General features: G+C 33.4%; 1 protein-coding gene across 14 annotated transcripts in view; it reads left to right on the forward strand.

Annotated features, from left to right (window-relative positions):
• PTPN20 (protein tyrosine phosphatase non-receptor type 20) overlaps window positions 1-13,970 on the forward strand; it is a 108,776-nt gene that overhangs the window by 34,969 nt on the left and 59,837 nt on the right. The gene's annotated exons all lie outside the window — the stretch shown is intronic.

Raw genomic sequence — 13,970 nt, forward strand, 5'->3', positions numbered from 1 at the left:
ACTTTATTTGAAAAATATCAAACCCAATTAAGAAAATATTACATTATGCAATTATTAAAATGCAGATCTCATACAAAAATAGTTTATAAGAATATGCTTTTATAAAATGAGGCATAATTTTTAATTAATTAAAACATGCTTAATTAAACAGGCATACAGTAAAATTTACCCTTTTAGCATACGGTTCTATGAGGTTTGACCAAGCTTTACCACCACAATCAAGGTATGGTACATTTCTATCTCCCCCCAAATTTCTCTTGTATTTTTTTGTACTTAACCCTTAACCCTACCACCAGTGCCTCGCAACCAGTAATCTATTTTCATTCTCTTTACTTTTGTCTTTTTCAAGGTATTATATAAATGGAATAATAAATATGTAGCATTTTGAGTCCAATTTCTTTCACTTAGCATAATTCTTTTGATATTCATCTGTGTCATTGCATTTATCAGTATTTAATTTCTTTTTTATTGAATAGTATTCCATTCACCAGTTGAAGGACACTGGGTTGTTTCCAGATTTTGGCAATTATGGATAAAAGTACTACAGATATTCACAAACTTTGTGTAAACATAAGTTTCCATTACTTTAAGGTAAATATCTAGGAGTGGGATTGCTGGGTCATAAATGTATAACAGACAAACTGTATTCCAAAGAAGCTGTGCTAACGTTACTGGTTGCTTTTTACTTTTTTTTCTCCTACTCTTTTTACTCTTTGTATTTCAGTTAGGTAATTTCTGTCAACCTGTCTTCAAGTTTACTGATTCCTTTCTTGGTTGTGTCGAGTCTACTAATGAACCCATTGAAGGCTTACAGTGTTTTTTATGTACAACATTTCCATTTGACACTTTCTTACAGATTCCGTCTCTGTTGTTAATGGGTTTTGTTTGCATTTTTCATAGAGCTTAACATGTTAATGATAATTATTTAAAATTCCCTGTTGGATAACTCTGACAGATGGGTTGTTGCTGATATTTTTTTCTGTGATTGCTTTGCTTTTTGACACTGGCTTCTGTTGTTGCAGCTGCTGTAGCTTCATTATGTGTCTTTATATCTGACTGAGTGTTGGTACTGGGTGTAGAAAAAAAGAGACTAAAGTAAATATAATTTATGCCTAGAAATAGTCATTCCTATTCCTCTGGTAGGCCATTTAGGACATGAGCTGGGTTTCGGTTTTGTGTTTCTCTCATTACCTATAGCGAACCATTGGCTTAGAATTCCTTAGGATTTAGCTTGTGCGCAGGGTGGCAGCTGGGGTGCTAAGGAGTTTTTATTTTTGGCCTCTTCCTGTTTTGTCCTCAGCTTTAGGCCTTCCTTGTGTGCCTGTGCTTTAGAAGGGCTCTCTCTCCTTCTCCTGCCCATCTTCCAGTAGTAGACTGGTGCTTGCTTGCCTGGGGAGGGAGGGCCAAGTCATTCTTTGTTGTCCTATTCCATTCTCAGCCTTGGGCAGGTCCTCTGTCCCTGGCTCTCAGTGACAGGCTTGGTCAGTGATACTACCCCTTCTCATGGCATCCAGATTCTGCCTGACACCTTTGGCAAAGTCTACAGTGGAAAAGGTTTCCTCCCCTTCACTTAGAGTAGTGGTAGGAGTTTTGTAATAATAATGGCATCAAATCCTGGGCTTAGGACTGTTTTCTGCACCTTCTCTAGGAATAGATGGGTTTTGTTTGCTCTGTTCCCAACTGCAGTGGATCTACACTTATACACAGCAGGCATTGCTGCTCCTCCTTCTGCAGTGTAAGGCTTTTGTTCTGGGAGAAATAGGTATAAGTGGGGCTTTACGCATTTTCGACCATGACAGTAGCTCCCCTCCTCCAAGCCTACCCTTCGAGGGAATGGTTCTTTCCGTTTCCTGCTCTGCTCTCAGTCTTTCTTATGAGCACCTGTTGGAGGTCTGTGAATTTGAGTCTGTGAATGTGTGCAAGTTCTTTTTGTGTCTGTGGCTTTATGCTGTTCTGTACTGTCACACTGGCCCACATCCAGCTATCAGCAGTGCATTACATTTTATGTCTGAATACTTCTTTCCCACTTGTATAGTGCCTGGTATCTCTTTCTCCCTTGAACTGCCACAGGAAGCCAGTGTTCATGTCCTGTCACTCCTTAGGAGAGTCTGTCTTTCCTTAGATTTCAGACTACTTGGTTGCCCTGCAACCTCAGCTGTCTGATGGGTTCAATAAAATTTTGATTTAGTGTTTTTTTTTCAACTTGTATATATTGTTAGGGTATGAGTGATGCTCATACTAGCTTTCTGTATTTAGGCAGAAGTGGAATTTTGAATATAAATATATTTTTAAAATAAAAATAAGAACACATTCCTTTGCAAACAGGAAATACCATGTCTTAGCTGTTAGAGTAAGGCCAGTTCCTAGAGAAAAGTAGATAGACACTGCTTTTTTCTTTCTTAGTACCCTCCTTTTCGGTTTCAGTTTAGGACTATGGTTAGGCTCCTCCTAGGGTCTGTTACAGAGGTCTATGCTCACAAAGGATTAATGCCTAGAAAATATAAAAAACTGCATATTAGTAAGTAAAAGATAAACAAATAGAAAAATGGGCAAAACACATTAACAAACATTTCACAGAAGAGAAAATCTGAAAAAGTGGTCCAACCTAATTTTGAATCAGGGAAGTGAAAATTAAATCATAGTGAAATAATAATTTACATTGACTAGATTGTTTCCATTTTTTAAAATGTGATAATAGTTGATATTGGTGAGTATGTGGCTTGATGGAAACCATTTTGGAAAATAATTTGGTATTTTTTTAGTGTGCACATGCCGTATGTCCTAGCAATTCCCCTCCTGGTTATTTAGCTTAGAGAAACGCTTTCCCTTTTGTACCAGAAGACATATGCAAGAATGCCCATACTAGGCTTGTTTGTAATAGACTTCAACTGTAAACAACTCAGATATCTGTCAACACCAGCACATATGAATTAGATATTGTATTTAATGTGAAGATGAATAAACCCAGATGCAGTCTTAGCAAAAAAGTCAAGATTTAAAACAAAATAATGTAATCTATATAAATTTGTGAAATATGCAAAACAGCATAAAGGGTAAACAAAACAAACAAAAGGAATGATAGTACAATTCAGAATAGTGATTATTCCCTGAGGGAGGAGGACAAGGAATGAGGTCTGGGCAGGGGACACAGGAGCATCAGGGGCTAATGTTCTGTTTTAAATTGGGTATGTATTGTTCTTTTTCTTAAAGATATTTTACTTAACTATTATTTTGTACCTATTTAACATTTAATAAAATATTTTAAAAGCCAGAATTTTAAAAAATTATAAAGTTAATGTATGCTAATATTTTAATGAAAGTCAATATAGAATGATACAGAGAAAAAATTAATAATTTCCTCCCATCATCTTGAATCCTGATTCAGAAGCAACCAATATAATAGTTTATCTAAGAATACACAAAGATATAAAAACAGATTTTCTGTTTAAAGTTTAAATAAAAATTGATGTGTGCTCTACAACTCTACAATTACTCTGCAACCGTAGTTTTTAAAATTTAAACTATATTATTACATAGGTTAAGACATATTCTAACATAGGATTAATAGTTGTCTAATATTTCATTGTATGGAAATACCATAATATATTCACCCATTCTCCAACTGACTTTTTCTGCAATATATATATTTACACGTATTTCCTAAGTACTGGTACTTTGATTTTGGTTAGATTCCCTAAGGTAAGATAGTTAAGTCAAAGTTTATGTTTGTTTTATATTTTAATGGACAATACCAGATTCCTTTCCAAAAGCTTAGCCACCATGCCCGGCTAATTTTTGTATATTTAGTAGAGTCTGGGTTTTGCCATGTTGGCCAGGCTGGTCTCGAACTCCTGACATTGTGATCCATGCCCCCCTTGGCCTCCCAAAGTGCTGGGATTACAGGCGTGAGCCACCGTGCCCAGCCATGATCGGCCCAGGATCAAGTATCTTAATATATGTTTATTTACTTCTTCTTGGATTTGCATATTTATAAACTTTGTTCATTGTTTTTCTTTTCTTATTAATTTGTAGGAACTCTTCACATGTTGGAAATCTTAACATGTTGTCTGTCTGACAAATGTGCTATAAATTGTAACCCTCAATTCTATACCTTAAGAAGGGAGACTTTCATGAACATTCTTAATTTCTAAAATGTTTAAAAAGGTCTTCTTTACAGGAGAAACATACAAATTTTCTCCTAAATTTTCTTCAGAATTTTTATTCATTTATTTTGCTTTGATCATGAATCTATCTGCAGTTTATTGCTAAATATTATAGGAGTATAGAAAACTATATTTTCTTTCATATGACTGGACAGTTATACCAGCACTATTCACTAAGTAAACCACATTTCCCAAATGAATTTATATATACTTTTATCACATACTAAGTTTCCAAAAATGTTTGATCCTTTTGTATTCTCTAAATTTTTTTACTAATTGACTTGTTTGTTCCTGTGGACGTATATTATTCTGTTTTGATTCTACTCATTCTAAATATATCTGGAAAGGAAAATCCTCCCTCTAATTTTTTAAAAAATACATTTTGGTAGCTATTTGGGCAAGTTTTTGCTACGTCAGTGATTTTAAATTATTTTGTTCATTCCTGCGTAAACTTGTTTGAAATTTAGATAGAATGACATGCCAGTTGTATTCATTCAGGTAGGATTGGCACTGTTGTGATTTTAAGTTCTTCCCTCCACATATAGAATGAGGGGAGTCAGGAGATCATCCACGGCACATCTGAGCACAGAATAGCTGCTGCCCCGTGTTCACCTTCCAGATTTGACATGAGAACCTTGCTTGTGCCCTGTTTTAGCTGGAAACATTCAGGGAACAGAATTCTGGGAAAAGTGGTCCAGCCTAGCCCTGTCAACATATTTTAAAGCTATCACAGTCCACCCTGTATCAGCCTGGCACCTATATACACCCTTTTAGTTACTTAATATCCAAATAAAGACAACCTTATGCTTGCATCTACAGTGATAAAACTAATCTGTGTACAACTGTACAACTGAAAACATTCTCTCCCCTTCTCCAAAAGTGCCTCTTTTTTGTCTTTAGTGATATTCTTTCTTTTCTAACTGATTCACATTCCCTTTAATATTTTTAAAAGAAAACAAAAATATATATATATAATATGCATATCAATAAAGAAAAGAATTCACAATATTTAATCCCTGTTTATGCAGCTGGTCACGTGGTTGTATCTGGTTTTGATCACTGCCGTCTTACACCTGTATGGTATTCTCTTTCAGCTCAGCAAACATCCCGTTTGGTTGTGGTTCCTTGTCTGATAGGGTGACCAAAACATTCATTCCTCAAGATCTAAGTCATTAGTAGTTCTGCCTAGATTGGGTGGTTGTAGTTTTTCGTTTACTTAATCACCTTGACACACCCTAGAGGGTCACCTGCATTGCAAACATATTCCTCCTTACTCCATTGGATAGCAGCAGCCCAGTTTCCCCTTAATACTTAGAATCCAGCACACTAGGCAGTGTAGTAATCCCCCTTTCCCTGATGATTCAGTAGCATATGAGGAGCCCAAAATGGCCTGGTGGCGTTCTCAAATTCCAGTTCAACGGATTTGTTGTTGTTTCTCCTGATGGAAGCATTCCTCACTCTGTTTAGGTCTGCATTGATTTCTTTCATCAGTGTTTGTTTGTTTTGCAGTCTTAACATATAGATTGTATATATGTTTTGTTAGATTTATATCTAATATTTCATATGTTTTGGTGCTATTGTAAATGAGACTTATGAAAAATATTTTAACTTTTTTGTTCATTGACAGTAGATAGAAATACGATTGATTTTTGTGTATTACCAATGTGTCCTTCAACCTTCCTAAATGCTCATTAATTCTAGGGCCTTTTAAATATATTTTTTGGAACTTTTTTATGTAGATACTCATGTTGGTGAATAAATACAGTTTTATTTTTCTACCTTTCCAATGTATATGCCTTTCATTTCTTTTCTTTCTTCTTTTTTTTTTTTTTTTTTTTGACTTATTGACTTATTGCATTAGCTAGGACCTTTGGTTCAATGTTGAAAGAGAGTGGACATCCTTTCCAGATTCTCCATTTTAGGGAGAAAGCATTCTGTTTTTCATCATAAAGTATAATGTTAGCTGTAGTATTTTTGTGAATGCCATTTATCAGATTAAGGGAGCCTTCCTCTTATTCTAGTTTCCCGGAGTTATTATGAATGGACTCTTACTTTTGTTAAATGCTTTTTCTGCATCTACTGAGATGATCATATAGTTTTTCTTTTTTTTGCCTGTTGATATATCATGAGTTACTTTGGTTGATTTCCAAATACCTTACCTGCTTTGCATTCCTGGGATAAGCCCAACTTTGTCATGGTGTAATATTGTTTTTATGTTTTACGATTTGATTTGCTAGTATTTTCCTGAAGACTTTTTTTGTGTTTATGTTCGTGACAGATATTAATCTGTAATTTTCTTTTTTTTGTGATATCTATTACTGGTTTTAGTATCAGAGTAATGCTTCCCTTATAAAATTATTTGGGAAGTGTTTTCTCTTCTTCAATATTCTGGAAAAGTTTGTATAAAATTGGTAGTATTGCTTCCTTAAATGTTTGCTAAAATTCACCAGTGAGGCCAACTGGACCTAGAATTTGTGAGGTTTCTAAATACATATTTGTGTTGGTTTTTAGTTTTTTTTTTGTGGGGGGGGCTTTTATAACAAAATATCCAAGAATGGATCTTATGGTTCTGTGGGCTATCAGTCAACACCAAGATGTGAGCAAAGTTGATTTCTTCTGAAGCCTCTCTCCTTGATTTGCAGATGGTCGTCTTTCCTCTGTGTCTTCACATGGTCTTCCCACTGTGTATATCTGTGTCTTAATCTCTTCTTATAAGGATACCAGTTATATTACATTAAGGGCTATTCTAATGACTTCATTTTAACTTAATCACCTCTTTATAGACCCTATCTCCAAATACGGCCACATTTAGAGTTACTGGGAGTTAGGACTTAGTACATATGTATTTTTTGGGGGGTGACACAATTCAGCCCATAACAATATTCAGTTTATTTAATTGATATAGGACTATTTAGGTGTCTCTCTTTTTTTTAATGAGTTTTGGCAGTTTGTATTTTTCAGTGAATTTGTCCCATTCATGTAAATTGTCTAACTTATGGGACTAGAGTTGTTTGTAATATTCCCTCATTAACTTTTTAATGTCTTATCTTAATTGATCACCTCTCTTTTTTTTCATTTCATAAAGTGTGTCCTTGTTCTGTGTTTCTTGATCAGTTTGGCTAGAGACTGTATCAAATCTATTGATATTTTCCAAGAACTAGCTTTTAGTTTCCCTTACTTTCTCATTGTTTTCAATTTCATTGATTTCTGCTCTTTATTATTTCCTTTTTCCTTCTTGCTTTGGATTTTGTTTTTTCTTAATTTATTAAGGTGGAAACTTAGATTATTGATGTATTTCTTTTTCATAAATACAACTGGCCCTCCATATCTGTAGATTCTGCATCTACAAATTCAACCAACTATAGATCAAAGATATTTTAGAACAAAGATAACAATACAACAACAAAAAATTACAAATTTAAAAAATATAGTATAACAACTATTTACATGGCATTTATGTTGTATTAGGTATTATAAGTAATCTAGACATGATTTAAAGTATTTGAGAGAGAGGATGTGCTTAGATTATATGCAAATACTATGCTATTTTGTGTAAAGGACTTGAGCATCTGAGGATTTTGGTATCCGTGGGAGGTCCTGGAACCAATCCCTTGCAAATACAGAGGGACAACAGTAGTACAAGCATTTAATACAACAAATCTTCCTATAAGTACTGCTTTAGTTGCATCCCACACATTTGGAGTTTTTTTTATTTTCATTCAATTTATAATGTTTTCTCATTCTAAGTAGCAAAAGGTGGAACAATTTAAACAACAATCTAATGTAGCAGTGGATTATGGTATGAAGTATAAAATCATCATCCATGGGTTCATACTGATATAAATAAATGATTAAATATGTTAATAAATGGGGAAGAAGAGACAAATCTCCCATGCAGAAGAATTCCTGATAAATTATGTTGATAATCAATTTTAAAGGAAGTGGATCATAATTTCCCACCTCTTAAGTGTGGGTTGCACATATTGACTTTCTTTCAAAGAGTACAGTATGGCCAGAGGAGTACAAAGAATAACTGCATAGTAGAGAAACCTAATAAACACTACTGCAGCCATGTGATCAAGGTCACCATCAACTGTCATACATCATGTTAATAGAATATACCCTTGATACTATGGATAAATATGGCATTCTACCTCTGTGATCTTATTCCTGAAAACCCATAACCCCAGTCTTAATCATGAGAAAAAAATTAGACAAATTTCAATAGTAAGGCATTGAAGAATACACCTGGCCAGTACTCTTCAAACCTAACAAGGTCATCAAAAACAAGGAAAATCTCAGAAGCCATCGTAGCCAAAAGTTGCCCAAGGAGACTTGACAACTAATTGTAATGTTTTATCCTAGATGGGCTCCTGAAGCAGTAAAAAGATATTAAGGAAATCTAAGAAAACCAAAATACAGTATGGACTTTAGTTAAAAAAAATGTATCAATAGTGGTTCAATATTAATGAATATACCATCCAAATGTAAAACATTAATAAGAAGTGAAACTTTGGCAGGGGATATATGGGAATTCTAAGTGCTCATTTTTTTCATATAAAACTTTGCTTAAAAATACAATCTATACATTTTTAACAAAATGTCTTCCTATTTCTCTTGTGACTTCCCCTTTGATCTGTGGGTTACTTAGAGGTATTTTCTCCAAATTATTTTTATGGTTGTAAACCTTACGTAACATAAAATTTACTATCTTAACCATTTTAAGTGTATATTTCAGTATTATTAATTATATTTTTTAAAATTTGTTTGTACCTTTGGAATCATTGCCAGATCCAATGTCTTGAAGTTATTGCCGTGATTTCTTGTAAGAGTTTTATAGTTTTAGCTTTTACATTTAGGTAATGGATCCATTTTGAGTTAATTTTTGTATATGGCATTAGGTAAAGATCCAATTTTATTATTTTGCATGTGGATATCCAGCTTCCCAGCACCGTTTGTTGTAAAGACTGTGTTTTTCCCATTAAATGGCCTTGACAATTTTTTTTGAAAATCACTGGGTTTTATTTCTGGACTCTTTCTTCTATTCCTTTGGCCTATATGTCTGTCTATGCCCGTACCAGACTGTTTTGATTACTGTAGTATTGTAGTAAGTTTTGAAATCAAGAAGCGTGAGTCTTTTTTGCCCCATATTTTTCAGGATTGTTTTAGCTATTTGTGGTCCTTTGAAATCCCTATGAATTTTAGGATGGGTTTGTCTATTTCTGCAGAAGGAGTCATTGGGATTTTGATAAGGATTGCATTGAATATGTAGATCATTTTGGGTAGTACTGATATCTTAATGATATTAAATCTCCCAAACCATGAACATGAGATATATTTGTTTAATTCTTTTTTCAGCAATGTTTTGTAGGTCTCTTTATACAAATCTTTCCCTTCCCCTTCTTGGCTAAGTTAATTTCAAAGTATTTCATTTCTTTTTATATGTTACTGTAAATGAAATTGTTTTCTTAATTTCATTTTCAGATTGTTCATGTGAGTATATATAAATGCAACTGACTTTTGTGTGTGACTTTGTATCCTGCTACTTTACTGAATTTTTTTAACTCTGTGTGTGTGTGTGTAAAATCCAATAATCTTTAGGATTTTCTACATAAATATCATATCATTTGCAAACAGAGATGTTTACTTTTTGCTTTCCCCAATTTGGATGGCTTTTATTTCTTTTTTTTTCCTAATTTCTCTGACTAGGACTTCCAATACTATGTCAAATAGAAGTGGCAAAAGTGGCATCCATGCCTTGTTTCTGATCTTAGGGGAAAAGCTTTTACTCTTTCAACACTGAGTATGTTTGCTGTGGGTTTTCCATATATAACTTTTATTACGTTTAGGTATCTTTCTTATGTTCCTAGTTTGTTGAATTTTTTTCTTCAAACAAATAGGCCAGGCATGGTGGCTCATGCCTGTAATCTCAGCACTTTGGGAGGCCAAGGAAGGCAGATCACCTGAGGTTGGGGAGTTCACGACCACCCTAGGCAACATGTCTCTACTAAATAAAAAGTACAAAAATTAGCCAGAGGTGGTAGCAGGTGCCTGTAATCCCAGCTACTTGGGAGGCTGAGGCAGAGCAGGAGAGTCACTTGAACCCAGGAGGCAGAGGTGGCAGTAAGCTGGGATCACACCACTGTACTTCAGCCTGTGCAACAGTGAAACTCTGTCTCAAAGAAAAAGAAAAAAGAATATATTCTTGAAAGGATGTTGAATTTTGTCAAATACTCTTTCTGCATCAATTGAGATAAGCATGCCTTTTTTTCTGTTAGCATATTGTATTACCTTGATTTTTATATGTTAAGTCATCTTTGCATTCTGGTAATAAATCCCACATAGTCATGGTGTATGATCTTTTTAATATGCCGCTAAATATTTGCTTTGCTACTATTTTGTTGAGGATTTTTACATCAATGTTTAAGATGGATATTGACCTTTAATTTTCTTTTCATGTAAGATAATTGTCTGGCTTTGATATTGGGATAATGCTGGCCTCATAGAATAAGTTAGGGAGTGTTCCCTACTCTTTAATTTTTTTAAGCAGTTTGAGAAGTATTGGTGTTAGTTCTCCTTTAAATGTTTGGTAGAATTTACCAGTGAAGCCATTGGATCCAGGGCTTACTTTTTTGGGATAGTTTTGATAACTTATTCAATCACCTTACTAGTTATAGGTCTGTTCAGATTTTCTATTTCTTTATGGTTTGGTTTTGGTAAGTTTTGTGTTTCTATAAATTTGTCTATTTCATTGAGGTTATCCAGTTTTTTTGCATACAATTGCTCATAGTACTCCCTTATAATCTTTTTTATTTCTTTAGAATTGGTAGTAATGTCCTCATTTTTATTTCTGATTTTAGTAATTTGAGTCTTTTTTCATCTTAGTTTATCTAATTAAAGGTTCATCACATTATTTTGTTGATATTTTTGAAGAACTTGCTTTTGGTTTTATTGATTTTTCTCTTTTTTATATTTTATATTTTGATCTCTGCTCTAATCTTTACTATTTCCCTCCTTTTGTTAGCTTTAGGTTTAGTTTGTTCTTCTTTTTGTAAATCCTTACGTTGTAAAGCTAGTTTGTTTATTCGAGGCCTTGTTTTTTTCATGTAAGCATTTATAGCTATAAATTTCCCCCTTAACCCTGCTTTTGCTATGTCCAATAGTTTTGATATGTTGTGTTATGTTTTCACTCATTTCTAAATGTTTCTAATTTCCCTTGTAATTTCTTCTTTGATCCATTGGTGTTTTAAAATTATGTTGTTTAATTTTCACAAATTTGTAAGTTTATCAGTTTTTCTTATATTTGATTTCTAACTTTATCTCTTGTATTTGGAGAAGATACTTTTTGTGATATCAGTCTTTTAAAATTGACTGATACTTAGTTTATAGCCTAACACATGCAAAATAGTCCGTGTGTTCTTGAATATGTGGTCTGTTGTTGCACAGAGGATTCTGTATGTATCCATTAGATACACTTCGTTTATTATATTGTTCAAGTCCTCCCTTTTCTTTCTTCTGTCTGATTGTTCTATCCACTAATGAAAATGGGATATTGAAGTCTTCAATTATTATTGTAAAACTGTTTCTCTCTTCATTTCTGCCAATTTTTGCTTTGTGTATTTTGATTGTTACTAGGCGCATAAATGTTTATCACTGTTACATGCTCTTGCTGTATTGAACCTTTCATGATATATAATGTCCTTCTTTGTCATTTTTAACTTTTTAAAATTAAAATCTATTTTATCTGATATTAATATAGCTATTCATGCTCTGTTTTTGTTCCTGTTTGCATAGAATATTACTTTTAACCTATTCATGTCTTTGGATCTAAAGTGAGTCCTCTGTAGACAGTGTATAGTTGGATCATGTTTTTATTTTTTAATCCATTCTGCCAATCTTTCTTTCAATTGGAGAGTTTAATTCATTTACATCTAAAGTAATTACTGATAAGGAGAGACTTCTGTCATTTTGCCATTTTAAAAAAGTATTTCTTGTAGCTTTTTTGTTCCTTATTTTTTTTTTTTGCCTTACTGTCTCCTTTTGTATTTAGTTGCCTTTTGTAATGAAATATTTAAATTCTTTAAAAATTTCCTTTATGTATTTTTAAGCTATTTTCTTTGGGGTTACTGTGGGCATTATATTTAACATCCTAAACTTATCACTCTAATTTGAATTTATGCCAGCCTAATTCAGTAAAATACAAAAAATTCTGTGCTCCTTCAACAGTTTTGACTCCATCTTTTTCATTTGTTATCACAAAATTACATTTTTATATATTATGTGTTCCAAAACATAAAATAATGTTTTTATTGCTTTAGTTTCTTATGTAGAAAATGAAATGTGGATTTACAATCTAAAGTTATGGTAATTTTTTAATTTTTAGACTAATAAATTTAGGAAAAAGTTCTCTCTTAAATCATGTAGAAAAGAAAAAGTGAAGTTACACATTATTGTTACAAGAATACTAGCTTTTATAATTAGTCATGTATTTACTGAAATCTTAATTTCTTTATGTTGGTTTTTCCTTTGATTACATTAAAGTTGTCACTCAATTGTCTTCTGGCTTATATTGTTTTTGATGAGCTTTTGGATCTGAGGCTCGGTGTCTTTCATTCATTTTGGAAAAAATTCTCAGTTATTATCTTTTCAAATATTTCTTCTGCCCAATTCTCCTTCTCTTCTATTTTGGGATTCCATTTACAGGTATAATATATTAGTCTGTTTGATACTGGCTTGTAGTTCTTGGATGGTCTCCTCTTCTCTGCGTCTGCCCCTCATCTACCTTTTTTCTCTGTGTTCTAATTTGGATAATTCCTCTTGATCTATTTTGTAATTCATGAATTCTTTCCTTGCCTCTGTGAAATCTACTGATGAGCTTATCAATAACATGCTTAATTTCTTACAATTTTTTTTACTTTAAGCATTTCCACTTTATTCTTTTTATGGCTTCCATCTCTCCATTGAAATTCTCCATTTGTTCATGTATGTTGTTTACTTTTCCCACTGCCTTTTCACACATTGATTATCACTATTTTAAATTCATCACTTGACAGTTTTAATGTATGTTATATCTCTGTCTGGTTCTGTTGATTGTTTTGTCTCTTGGCAACTTTTTTCTCTTTTTCTTACTTCTGTGTGTACTTGATAATTTTTTGGTCGAAAACTGGATATTGTATAGTCTGGAGATAGAAGTAAAAATGTCTTATCCGTGGTTTCACTCTTCATAGTTTCAGTTACCTGCAGTCAACCACAGACTAAAAATGTTAAGTGGACAATTCCAGATATAAACAGTAAGTTTTAAATTGCACGCTGTTCTGAGTAGTGTGATGAAACCTCACACTGTCCTGCTCTGTCCTGCCTGGGAGTGAATCATTGCTCTGTCCAGCATATTCATGCCCTATATGCTGCCTGCCTATTAGTCAACTAGTAGTCATCTTGGTTATCAGATCTACTGTTTTGGCCTCACAGTGCTTGTGTTCAAGTAACCCTTATTTTACTTAGTAATGGCCCCAAAGAGTAGTGATGCTAGCAATTTGGATATGCCAAAGGGAAGCTGTAAAGTGCTTTCTTTACATGAAAAGGTGAAAGTTCTTGACTTAATAAGGAAAGAAAAAAATCATATGCTAAAGTTGCTTAGACCTATGGTAAGAATGAATCTTCTATCCACGTTTTGCTGTTGCACATCAGAGTGCCAAAGTTATGGCCACATTGCATGATACGTGCTTACTTAAGATGGAAAAGGCATTAAAATTGTGGGTGGAAGACATGAACAAAAATATGTTTCAGTTGGTGACGATCAGATTCAGT

The sequence above is a fragment of the Symphalangus syndactylus genome, chromosome 4 (assembly GCF_028878055.3).
Source record: "Symphalangus syndactylus isolate Jambi chromosome 4, NHGRI_mSymSyn1-v2.1_pri, whole genome shotgun sequence".
Lineage (NCBI taxonomy): Eukaryota > Metazoa > Chordata > Mammalia > Primates > Hylobatidae > Symphalangus > Symphalangus syndactylus.